This window comes from Diceros bicornis, unplaced genomic scaffold (genome assembly GCF_020826845.1).
Source record: "Diceros bicornis minor isolate mBicDic1 unplaced genomic scaffold, mDicBic1.mat.cur scaffold_272_ctg1, whole genome shotgun sequence".
Lineage (NCBI taxonomy): Eukaryota > Metazoa > Chordata > Mammalia > Perissodactyla > Rhinocerotidae > Diceros > Diceros bicornis.
The window spans coordinates 53,650-66,563 of NW_026691146.1; positions in this window are offsets into that span (position 1 = coordinate 53,650).

Genomic DNA, 12,914 nt, shown 5'->3' on the forward strand with positions numbered 1-12,914 from the left:
CAATAAAGTAATTAAAAAAGAAAAAAATAATTCATTCTTTTTATCGTTGAATAGTATTCCAAGGTGGGGATATACCACACTTTGCATATCCGTTCACCAGTAGATGGACATTTGGGTTGTTTTCCGTTTTTGTCTACTATAAATAGGTTGTTATCAACACGTGTGTACAAGTCTGTGTATAGACATATGGGTTTATTTCCCTTAGATGGATACCCAAGAGAGGAATGGCTGGGTAGACGTATGGAATTATTAAAGACGCATCCAAGCTATTTTTCACCAGCACTCGATGAGAGTTTCAGTGACTTGACATCTTCAACAACACTTGCTATAGTCAGTTTTTTTAATTATAGCCATTCTCAAGTGTGGTGGAATCTCATGATGACTGTCACTTACATTTCCCCAATGACTCATGTTGTGAAGGAGAAGGTAAGCCACGCACAGACTGGGAGAAAACATCTGCAAAACATATCCCTAGAAAAGGACGTGTATTTATAATATATAAAGAGCTCTTACAAACCAATAGTAAGAAGACAAGCAACACGTCACGGCTTACCAGGAGACAGCAGGTCAGGCCTGTATAAGCACCAGGAGTCCCGCCAAGAAGATGAGGATGAGGGCCCAGAAAAGGAGGTCTGGGGAGACAAGTGGTGGGGTGAACCACCTCTTGTCATCGTCCCAGAGCTCCTGCTGACCCCACTGTGCCTCAACCATCCTTGACAAGGGTTGGCCAACTTTCCTCATCATCCAAAAACCTGTTCATCTTGTTCTCTTCGATGAGGCACAGCATCAAGATACTCGCCTCCTACCCTGGGCTGGGGCTTCCTGCAGGCTTACCAGGCTTCACAATCAAGGTGTCATCTCTGTTGGGAGAATATTCTGGAAGTGAATGAAATGGAGAATGCATGTGAGTGTGTTTCACACTTTTTAATATAACTTTTTAGACACACAGAAAACTAAAGGGAACAGTCTCATAAACATCAATCATCTAGATTTACCAATGTATATTCCATCCAATTGAAACAATATTTCATCAATGTATAAATTATTAACACTTGCCACACTTTATTCATCCCACTTATTCAATGAAATATTAAAGTCAAGTAGACATCATGATGTTTCACCCCATTTTAGTTCCATCTCTAAAAAGTGAGCACACTTGGCTACAAAATCCAAGGCCATTATCACAGAACAAAAGTGTAATAAATTAAACCAAATTCATACCTCTGGGCACAGAGGACTGGATTTGAATGGACTTTCTTTTGACGGCCGGGGGGAGAATGGGTCATCACAGTTGGCAAGCATATGGGATCTCTCTAAATTTGTAAATTCACACTGAAAAGTGTTCTTCCGTGCCTAGAAACACATCATCCCCTTCTCCTTTGTCTATTTGCTTAATACTCATTTTCTAGGTTTAACCTACAATGTAATTTCCTGCAGGAAGTCTTTCCTGATTTCCGCCTGCAAGTATGAGTTTGTTCACATCAAATAATTGATAAGTTTCAATTCTCTATTCTTGTTATTCCCAGCTACAACATAAACTCCAGGAGGGTAGGACACACAGCACCCAGTGGGCATGGGGGCAAGGGTGCAGGTCCCCCTATGTGTACCTCTATCCAGACAACCACTTAGAGGTGTGCTGTCTGATATGCAGCAGCAACAAGTCTCTTTTTGAATTAAAATTAACTTCAGTTAAATAAAATAAAAATTCTAGTACCTCAGTAACATTAAAAATCAGTAACAATAAAGACAAGTCACAATACCATCCTTCGAGCACTCAACAGCCACATGTGGCTATGCACTGGACAGCACAGATATAGAACATTCCACCACTGCAGAAAGTTCTAGAGCATTGGTGCTCATCTAGAGTGGGACTTGGCAAACTATAGCCTGTGGATCAGGAAACACATCCACCCCCAAACCTGTAAGTCTGCTTCACACACAGCTGGAGGCCCTCACTGACCATCTGGCCCAGTGGCTTTCAGTGCAGAGATAAGGAAACAAATGTCCAGAGAGGGGCAGTGACTAGCTTGAGGTCACAGAGCTGTCTAGGAGAAGGTGAGGACCACCTATATTACACTGGTGTCCTTTTCTCTCTCTCAATGGTGGGGGAGGACTGGGGGATTGTGCCACCACATGCCAGCCTGAGAAAGTTCAATGCTCTCTCAGCCCCAGGCATCCAGAGTCCCAGAAAGGCCTCACTTCCCTTCACAATGACCAGGGAGCCTTACCATCCCCAAGGACACTCTTCCTGTCCAGGGTCAAGTTCTGTAGCTGGGTACCATTCTGGGTCAGCCACAGGAATTCCTGATAGATGGCAACTCTGTCCAGCCTCTGTGCCAAGGTGGCAAGGTACACAGGGAGTCCACTCCAGTGTGGTTACTGTGGGGGACAGACCTGGAAGGGCACAAAGGATGAACAAGTGTGTCTGGAATTCTACCCTGATTCTAGATACCCTGCTTCTGGGTCCTGTCCAAGAGAACTTTCTGCAGTAATGTAAACATTTGTCTGTACTACCAAATACACTCATTATTAGCCCCATATTGTTATCAAGCACTTTAAATGTGGCTAGTGTGTGTGAGTGAGGAACTGAATTTCTCATGTAATTTAATTTCAAGTACGTAATTTATAAATAAATAACCACAGGGAAAACATTTTTGAAACTTTGGAGTAAGGACTTTTGAAAATGCATAAAAACAATGAGAACACTGGTAAAAATGGTCAAAATCAACTTTTCAGAAGCCTAGAAATTAATCAAAAGCTTGTAAGACTCTGAGGAGGGTTTAGTGAAGACACACGGTGGAATCTTGATAAAGGTAGCAAATTTTGTGGCACTATAACTTTCACTATTCCCATCCTGCGCTCACAATATCCACCATATCTTTGATAACCATCAGTCTAAGAACCATGGTAGCTGAGACAACCAGCAGCCAAGCAGCCATAATGGGTTTGGAGCTCTGAAAAGAACCATCCCCATTGAACTGTCACTAGCTGACCTGCCAGGCAGCTCCCTGAAAAAGACCCATGTTCAGGGCTTGTCGTTGTTTGACTCAGAACTTGCCCAGGGTGGAAAGTCGGTCCCCAAGGCACTTGTCTAACAATTAACAATCAGCGTTAGTTGTTTTCTATTGTAGTGGCCTGAGGGAGTGATTCCAGCTGAGGCAGGTAAGAGGTGAGCCAAAAACATAGAAGAAAAATTGGGGGAATGAGATGTCCACAGGGGGCTTTGAAAAGCTGCAGTGTATTTGTGGGCATCTAGAAGGCCACAAAGGCTCAGGGGTGTGGCAGGCCCAGGACAGACTTGAGAACATCTTAATCTGTCACCTCTAGTTGAAGGGTTGGCTTAATATCTGAAAACTTGATTATGTAATACACCATATTAATAGAATAAGGGTCAATACCACGTATTTTCAACCATATATATAGAAAAGAATTTCACAAAATACAAGGCCCTTCATGCCTAAAAAACAAAACACTCAACAAATTAGGAATAGAAAAAAACTTTCTCAACTTATAAATAGCATCGATGAAAAACTCAAGGCTAACACCATATTCAATGTGAAAGACTGAAAATTTCCCCCTAAGACCAGGGACAAGACAATGATATATTCCCTCATCTCATATGTTAATAACAGGTACTAGAGGTTCTAATGAGGACAATTAGGCAAGAAAAAGGAATAAAAGAAACCCAGATTGGAAGGGAAGAGGTAAAACTATTTGTTTTGCAGAGGAGAAGATATTGTATATACAAAAACCTAAAAAACACAATCCTCCACACACAAAAAATGTGAATCGTATCCCAACAGGTATATAAAAAAATTAAATTACCCCGTGTGGTTAGTGGCTTCACTATTGGAAAGCACAGTTAGACTGCTGATATTTGTTGAAAGTCTCCAGAAGAGGAGGAGGAGGAAGATGCTGGAGGTTGGTGGCCTCAAATGTTAATGCTTTTCTCAACCCCCAAAAACCTATGGATGGAGATGGTAGGATTAGCTGACAGGGATGTGGTGGAGAATGGGCACCATGTAAGTGACTTCCAGATCAAGGATGTGTCATGGGAGCTCAGAGCCATCAGCCATCAGCTCAACCAATGCTTCCAATCTCCTCAACCTACATCAAGTCGGTGACCAGGCAGGAGTGGAATATGTCTCACAGCTGGCTGCCTCTGTAGAGCTTGGTGACCAAGAACAAATGGGAGGGAGAGTGGGTGAGATGGATGTCTCCTGGGGATGCAGGGCGCCACTGGAGCCAGTGAAAGATGACAGACCTTGGGGCAAGGGAGACCTGACTTCAAATCCTGGCTCTGCCCCTAACTCATTGTGTGACCTTAGGCACAATACTCCCCTTACTGAGCTTCAGTTTACCCACGTGAGAAATGGGGAAGGCAGCTAGGACATCACCTCTGGAAAGTGGGAGAACCCAGACACGCAGGGAAAGTGAAGGATTGAAACAATAATGTAACAGATGTAAGTCAGGCAGAGGAATGAGGGTGCTCTCAGGGCAAGGAGAGATGGGAAAGGGGAGACCCAACCTGGTCCTGGCTGTCCCTTCAGGAGGGCGGTGTACTCCGAGGCTGCAGGCTCCGCGTTGCTGAGGTTCGAGCTGATGCTGCAGAAATGCAGCTGGTGCTCTCTCTGCATGCATAAACTCCAGGGTGCAGAGCCTGGAGCCACTGAGAGGAAGAGCAGACAGTTGGAGACTCTCAGCTCTCAGCACAGAGGCATGGTGGACCACGGGGTCAGGGTGGTGGGTGCAGACAGCGTCCACACTGGTGGCTGCCCCATCCTTCTCAGGCCTGGGGAGAGAGGGACGTGGCGAATCTAGAGAGAGGTCCTGAAACCTCTGGGGTTTGGGCCAGAACAGGAAGGAGGAAATGGGATGTGAGTGGGGAAACTGAGAGAGGGGTGGTTACAAAAGTGATCATTAGGGGCAAGTGCTCAAGGCAGGGTCTTACTTGAGGTAGACCAGTCTGCCACTCAAGGGGAAGGGGCCCAGGCTGCTCATCTTGAACAAGGATCCAGCTGGGGAAGAAGGAGGAGGAGGATGAGCAGGAGGGACAGGGGTTGGGGGAGGGGCTGGGTGGGATTTAACCCACCAGGAGCTGCTGGGACCAGGGTCTCACCAGGCTCTGCAGGACCCTCTCAGTGGAGTTGAACGTGGCTGAGCTGTTGCTCCTGTCTGATGAATACCAGAAGGTGGAGATGGTGACGTTGACTGTGAGGGACTTCAGGTTGTGCCCCAAAGCTGCAAGATGAGAGGGAGAGCGATGGCCATCACTGAGAGCTAGCCTGAGACCACACCAGAGTCCTGCACTCATTATCATCTGTCGTCTTCTCTCACAGTGGCACCACCACCCACCCGTGTGGTCACCCAAGTCAGAACCAGCATATCTGCTCAGCTCCTACTCCCTCCCAGTAACATCCATTCACTTTGCATACTCCTCCTCACATATACTCCATCCTTGTCCCAACTCAAGTCTTAACTTCCTTCACCCAGACCAACACCCCAGCAGGCACACTGGATGCTCTGTCTAAAGGATGTTCTACATGGACTACTAGAAGAATCTTTCTGAAATGAATACCCCACTAGGGCCACCACTGCTCTAGTACCATCCATGGCTCCCTATGGCCTTCAGTGTTTAGTTCAACCTTCTTGACCTGGCACACAAGGCTCTACTCAATCTGGCTCCTGCTGACTTTTCAGTCTCATTTTATCCATCTACTTGGAGTTAAACTTCATGCTTCACGCAACCCAAATTCATTTCAATTCTCCCCATACGGCATGTTGTTTCTGGCTGGAGCCTTTGCTCATGGAATCGCCTCTGTCAGGAAAACTCTTCATCCTCTATTTGCCAGAGTCCGTCCTACTCATTCTTAAAGACTCCTTTCAGGTGAAACTTTCTCTAGCAAGCTCTTCTCCTCCAAATTATGCCAGGTGCCACTCCCCGAAACCTCCCACATTGTGTTATAATGGTGTGTTAATTCACAAGACTAGGGGGTCTCTGAGGGCTGGTCTTAGACTGAATCATTGGTATAATCTTTGTGATCAGCATGATTGTCCTAAAACCAGATTTTCACACTCTGGCTTCCCAGCTCCTGGATCACAACCGGCTGGTAGGGGCTGGAGAGCTTCTCTTGGGAAGGAAAAGTCACCCCCAGATACCTGTGGTGGCTTCTGGTGGTACAGGAGATGATCAAGCATGCAGGGCTGTGGTAGCTGGCTAGGGAGCTGTGGAGAGGGCTGTCATCAGGGAGGGACAGAGTGGGAGGAGCTCCAAAACTCACCCAGGCTCCAGCAGTGCCTGTCCCAGGACCACCATTCACAGGTGAAGCATAAATGAGAGTGAGGGGACGGGTCACTGTGTGAGTAGAGGGATGAGCAAGCCTGTGGATGATAGGAGCCCAAGAGAGTGAGATGGGTGAATAAGAGAGACTCAACACAGAGGAGAGAAAGATGGACAGGCAGAAAACTGGACAGACAGATGGGATACCTGATCAAGGAGGACCAAGTGTGGGGTTCAGGAGAATAAAAGTGAAAACCATGTGGGGTCAGAACGTGGTGGAGAACATGTCTGTGTCTAAGGCTTTCTCACCCTGGGCTGGGACTCACCACCAGAACCCACGAGAGAGAGAAGAGATGAGTTAAGGCCATTCCAGGTCCTTCCCTCACCAAGGACAGAGGGTGAAGGAGAACAAGTGCTCTCCAACCCCAAATGCGATGGGACCCAGGACATCAGGGCCAGGAATACTCACTGGTGGAGGTCGGGGCTGCGGCTCCATTGGTGTAACCTGTGGAGAGAAGGCGAGAGGAGCTGAACGAGGGTTGGGGTGAACATAAAGGATTAAGGGAGAGGGAGGATGTAGGGACATTTGTGGGAAAAGCAGAAGGAAAAGCAGAAGCGAAGAGGGGAGGGGTGTTCAGGGGGGTGGCAACGAGGTGGAAGGTGGCTGAACCCAGCGGTCACACCGTGATGAGAAGACTGAACCCCGACCAGAAGGAGAGAGAGATGGATCAAAACTCACTTTAGAGCAACGGAGACAACACAGAACTTTGACTGGCAGAGAGAGAATGGCTGTAGCCCAGCCCCTCACCACTGGCGTAGATGCTGTCCCTGTCCAGGGTGAGGGAAACCAGGTGGGTGACGCCCATGTTCTCATGGCTCAGCTCCCAGTAGAGTCGCTCTCTGTCCATCCCGGGACCGGCGGGGCTCAGAGTGGAAGGTGCAGTCGGTGTCCACCCCGCTGGCTGCCCCACCCTTCTCAAGCCTGATGGAGGAAGAACATGGGGCTGTGCAATACTGAGCAGGTGTCCTTCTGGCTGTGAAAAGTGGGAGAGTGGAAGGGAGGAGGCTGAGGGAGAGGCTGAAGGGGCTGCTCTGATGTGTGGAGGGGCTCTCCTCGGTGTCTCCTGTCTGAGACAACCCCCTCACAAGTAAGGCCTGACTTCTTTTAGGATGCGGAAGGGGTCCTGTGACTGGCCAAGTGGGGTGAACATGCAGACCTGGGTGAGGGGGCGCCTGCATTCTACACGGACAGCAGCGAGGAGAAAAGTCAGTGCCCTGTGCCATCTGTACCATGCAGGCATGATAGTACCGTTACATTCTCTCGGTCCTACACTCCAAGGTCTTTTCTTTCTATTTCTTTCCTACTCCACAGCCATCACCCAGACCTAGGGAACAATCATCTTACTCGAATCTTCTTCCCAACACCTCCTATCTGCCTCTTAATTATTCAATCTTAACCATTAGGACCATTTTAACCAAAGTTCTTAGACCAAACGCCAATCACATCAGCCATCTGTTCGCATCTCTCCAGAGTGTTCCCACTGGTCTTAGAACAGAGTCCCAAGTCACGCCGGACCTGGTCCAACCTGTTTCCCTCGCTGGTCTGGCTCACACTTCTCCCCCTGTGTTGACTCTGCTCATCAATCCCTCTTCTCAGTTCATGGACACAACAGGCTCTCTGCTTCAGGGGTGTCCTCATGCAGGTCCCTCTGCCTGAAACGCTCTCTTGAACACACTCCCACACCCTCACTCCAGTCTACTCTTCAGACCAGCTAAATCCAGTCCCAACTCTAGCTCTCAAGCTAAATAGCAGTCCTTCTCAAGAGGGCTTCCCTGCCCCCTCAGGTTGAGTACCCTTGTGCCAAACTCCCACATCAATCTCATCATTAACTGTCTAAAATCCAAATTCCCAAATACAATATAAATTCCATGGAGGTGGGACAAGGTCTCTCTGGTTCTCCAGGAACCCATGCATGTGGCCCAGGGCCTGGCTTATGAGATGAGGAAACATCCTGGTTTGTCTAGGACTGCCCCGGTTTGAACACTAAACATCCTGTATCCTGGAAAACCCATCCGTTCTGAATAAATGAGGATGGTGGGTCACCATAAATTATACACTCAAAGACTATCTATTTCATGACAAGCACACATTCCCCTCAAGAACGTCACAGGAAAGCTAGAATGAAAAAGGCACACACACACACAAACATAATTAGTAGAGGCCAACAACTAAATACAAAATCATTTAACAAGATTCTCTGCAACATGAATCACCAGACTGTTCTTCCAGAAAAGATTCAAGAAACAAAGTTAATTCCCTTTAGAAGTGAAGGTAGAGAGGACAGTCTTTTTGGAGACTAGTGCCCTTCCCTTCAATCTACAGTGTTGCTTAGTATTCCTCCAAATGATTTGAAATGTCATAAAGGAAAAAATGCTCCAAATAAATCTGGCTACTGGCAAATTCAATTTTAAATTTGTTATTAATACAAAGTTCCAATCATCTTTTTCCCTGAATGCTCCTTTAATTCAAATTTTTGTGGAGGATTTATAGGACTTTAGAAGTCAAATTGAATGGGTCTAAGGAATGTTGCTGAGTATCCCTGCTAATATTTAATGGGATGTCTTCTAATACTACATACACAAGCAAAACATTTTTGTATTTATATTATATATAAATTCTGACTTTTGAGTATTATGCAAGTAAATCTATATTTTCTACTATAATACACATTTGCAGTTATTTACGTTTGTTTCATGTGTTCTTATTTGCATATAACTGTACTTACTGAAATATTTACTACACAGAACCACACACAGCTTACCATCTTTCCATCCATCAAACATCAATAATTTTTCTCATGATAACCTCACTCTCAGTGACTCCATGTGGTGACAACCTGAGCACAGGAAACCCCACTGGCAGGTCTTCTGCACAGCGGAGGCTGCCAGAACCTGTTGGTACCAGGTCCACAGGGTACTCAGCTGGTCACAGAGAAATCCATGGATCAGCGAGGACGGGTGGACCCTGAGCCTGGTTTCACCTCAAACTTGAGCTCGACGGATGCTTTTCATGTCTGAGTGGGGAAAAAAAAGCGCATACAAGCTTTTGAGGCCTTTTATAGGGTGTTGGATGGAAAGGCCACACCATTCACTCTTCTTTTTTTGTATTTACTGATTTAATTGTAACTGTTGGCTGTGACTGGATTTTCCAGATTCCTATCCAGCCACCTGCTGCCCAAGATGGGAGAAAGCAGCTTCGTGCTGTGTGCACTTGAGTCGCTCAACTCACTTGGCTGGACAGAGACTTTTTGGTGACTCTGGACCCTTTAAACAAGTTTGTCATTTAGGGACCCTGTAAGTGACTCGCTGATTGTCAACATTTCCACACTTCATTCAGGGCTTTGCAGATTTTCAGGCCCTGGAGCAGATTTTCCAACCTTGGCACTACTGACATTTGGGGCCGGATAATTCTCTGTCGGGCCGTCCTGGGCCTTGGAGGACGCTGAGCAGCATTCCTGCCTCCCCCTCTAGACGCCAGGAGAGCCCCCATTAGTAACAACCCAAACACCGCCTCCAGAAGCAGCTAAAGCCCCCTGGGGACAAAATCACACGGAGGACAGTGACGGGGACGCTGAGGAGGGGACGGCGTCACCCGGAGCCAGGAGTAACAGCAGCCTCGGGTGCCCTGAGCAAACAGATCGGGTCAAACGGGGCTGCGGGGGGACGGAGGGACGCCGGGGTCTGACAGGGCTGCCCATGGCCCAGGCCCCTCTCTGGACCCCTACCCAGCCGGGACCGCCCGCTGCTCATCGCGCCCCGCCCCTGAGGGCGAACGTCCACGGGAATCCTGTTCGAGCCCAGAAGACGGGACACACCGTGCAAACACGCCCCATCCATCCAAGGCGCCGCCAGCGCTTCCGCTTCCGGTCTCGGGCGGGCATTCCAGGAGGACGAAAGTTTGGGGGCTGCGAGTTGAGGCGGCAGGCGGGTCGGCCAAGCACCCCAGCCTCGGGGGAGGTGTCTAGTTTCTAGAGTGAGTGCGAAGCTGAAAAGCGGGCTGGGTGAGCACCAGGGACAGGGACAAAATCTAGGGGCGGGGCTGTGTGCGGGAACCAGTTCTAAGGGTGGGCTGTGGGCGGGGACAAATGTGTGAGTGACACCAGGTCCGGGGGGCCGATTCTGTGGGCGGGAACAAGGGTAAGGGCCGGGCAATGAACCAGGACCAGGATGTGGGCGTGGGCCAGGCTGTGGGCGGAGCCAGGCCTGAATGTTGTGGGCGTAGACCAGTTCCAGGGGCGGGAAGAGGCGGAGATTGGGCTGGAATAAGTCAGGCTGACTTCACAGGGGGAGAAAATCAGCTCCAGGGGCGGGGCTGGAGGCGGGGCTTTCCGTGGACCAGTAGACTGTACAGGTAGCTGGATGTTGAACAGCTGTTCTTCAATCCTTTCCCTAAGTTTATACAGCCTAATAGAATGATGTGCCCATATTTAGAATTCTAAATTTTTGTGCGTGTTTGTTGTTCTTAATTTTGTTTAAAAATTGGATCATATATTCACATTTCTCTACAACTTGCAGTCCCAAGCCAATAGATAAGGATATAACGCTATTTTAATTTTAAAAATTTGGGGAGAGGGAGGCCACTACGTCGAAGATGCACGTATAGGAAAACTTCAAAGAGTAGTACAAAGTCAGTAAAATATTCTCACTCTACCACTGTCTCCCAGTCCTTTTTCACAGAGATAAACATCCTTTTCTCCTCTATCCTTCCAGACATACTGTGTATATATGGGCCTGTGTATATGTTCAAAACCAAGAGGGATGTCCCCAAGCAAAACCTGAAGCCCATGAATTGTCTCATGCATCAGAAGTTACTGATAAGAGAATTAAGTTTGTGGTGGAAGGAGATAAACCAGTGATGACTTCATAGGAAGACAACAAAGAAACAAGATAATTTTACCATTTAAACGGTCAAAGGAAAAAGTGAGAAAGAAAACATATTCATAAAATCTGATGTAGCACATCTTTGGATAAAATTCGCATGCTATAAAATGGTAAACACTTATGTCATAAAAGAGTAGACATTGAATTTTGATTTATCCTAATTCATTAAATAGTTATATTGGGCAAGTTGAATTCTGTTTTTAACATATGTAAGAACACTTCATGCCGGATTTTTCAGAGAAGGAAGAAACTATAAATAGTAAAAAGCTGAAAAATGAAAAAGCTGTACGAGTAGCTAATTTAGAAATATAGATTTTCAACCAGAAAATTAAAGAAGTTGTTTTTGGAACCAGAGTCAAGAGTGGGGAAGGTAGCTTTTCGTTATAAGGCTTAAAGTATTATTTGAGAGATGTGCTTATAGACACACATACACGCACACACAGGGGAGCCTGAATTTGTATTCCAAAGGGATGATTTAACTCTACAAAGAATTTGTAAAAAGGATTCACTTTACAACAGTAGAACGTATTTTGAAAACTACAGACTTCAAGCATAAAAAAAGCTGTCATCATCCCGGTGGAAAAATGAATGGGGCATCCCTTTCCCACCGACATGGTGATAAGCATTTTACATATATTACTCTTGAGTATTTTCACAGCAACCCATAAGGAAGATGGTATTATCTATCTCCATTTTGCAGTTGAGGAAATTGGTGACAGCATATTGCTAAAATTTTCATATAAGTTCTCAATAGATCTTGTTTTATGATAAAATTGTTTATTGAATTTTCTTTTCATTAATAAAATGATATTTGCCATTCTTACAAATAAGCAAAGGATGTGTAAAAACAATTTAGCAAAACGACAGTTTTCTTTTGATATAATAAAATATAGCAGTCACTTTATTATTTTTCTGCTCTCTGCCTCACATCTACGAAGACACTTCCTATCCTAAAGGCTTACTAGAAAACTCTACCAAAAATAAAGAATCAGGGAATACCCATATTACGCAAAGTTCCTAAATACATGCAAAAAAGGCATTATAGCAAATTTTTGTAACAAAAATCTTAGATCATTCATGAACTGATAACAACACAAATCATGATTAGGCAAGGTATTTCTGTAGAATGACAAATATTTAAACTTTAGACATTTGGAAAGGTAGTTCATTACAGTAACTAATGTGTATAAGAAGAATTTTTTCAAACCCACTAAGTGCCAGGAAATCGTTTGAGAAAATGCACTGCAATATTATTCACAATAGCCAAGAGATGGAAACTACCTAATTGTGAATCTGTGGGTGAAAGGATGAAGAAAATCTAGGGTATCCATACAATGGAATATTATTCAGCCTTAAAAAAAAAAAGGAAATCCTGTATTCAGAATTGCTTGACCGGATCATTTCAGTAGCCATGTGTTTTCTTGCTTAGTCCCCTCTGGTCAATTCGCCAACCAGGAACCAGGGTGATCCTTTAACAATGTAAGCACCATGACCTCTAATGGATCCCTAAAAGAGATTTTGGAGGTAGACTGCCTGGGTACCAGCTGTGTGACCTTGGTCAATTATATAACCTCTAATATTCCTCATCCATACAATAGGGGTTAATAGTATTGTCTCCATAGCAACGTTGTGAGGATTAAATGAGGGACTACATGTCAGATGCTTAGAGTGCCTGGCACATGGTAAGACAACA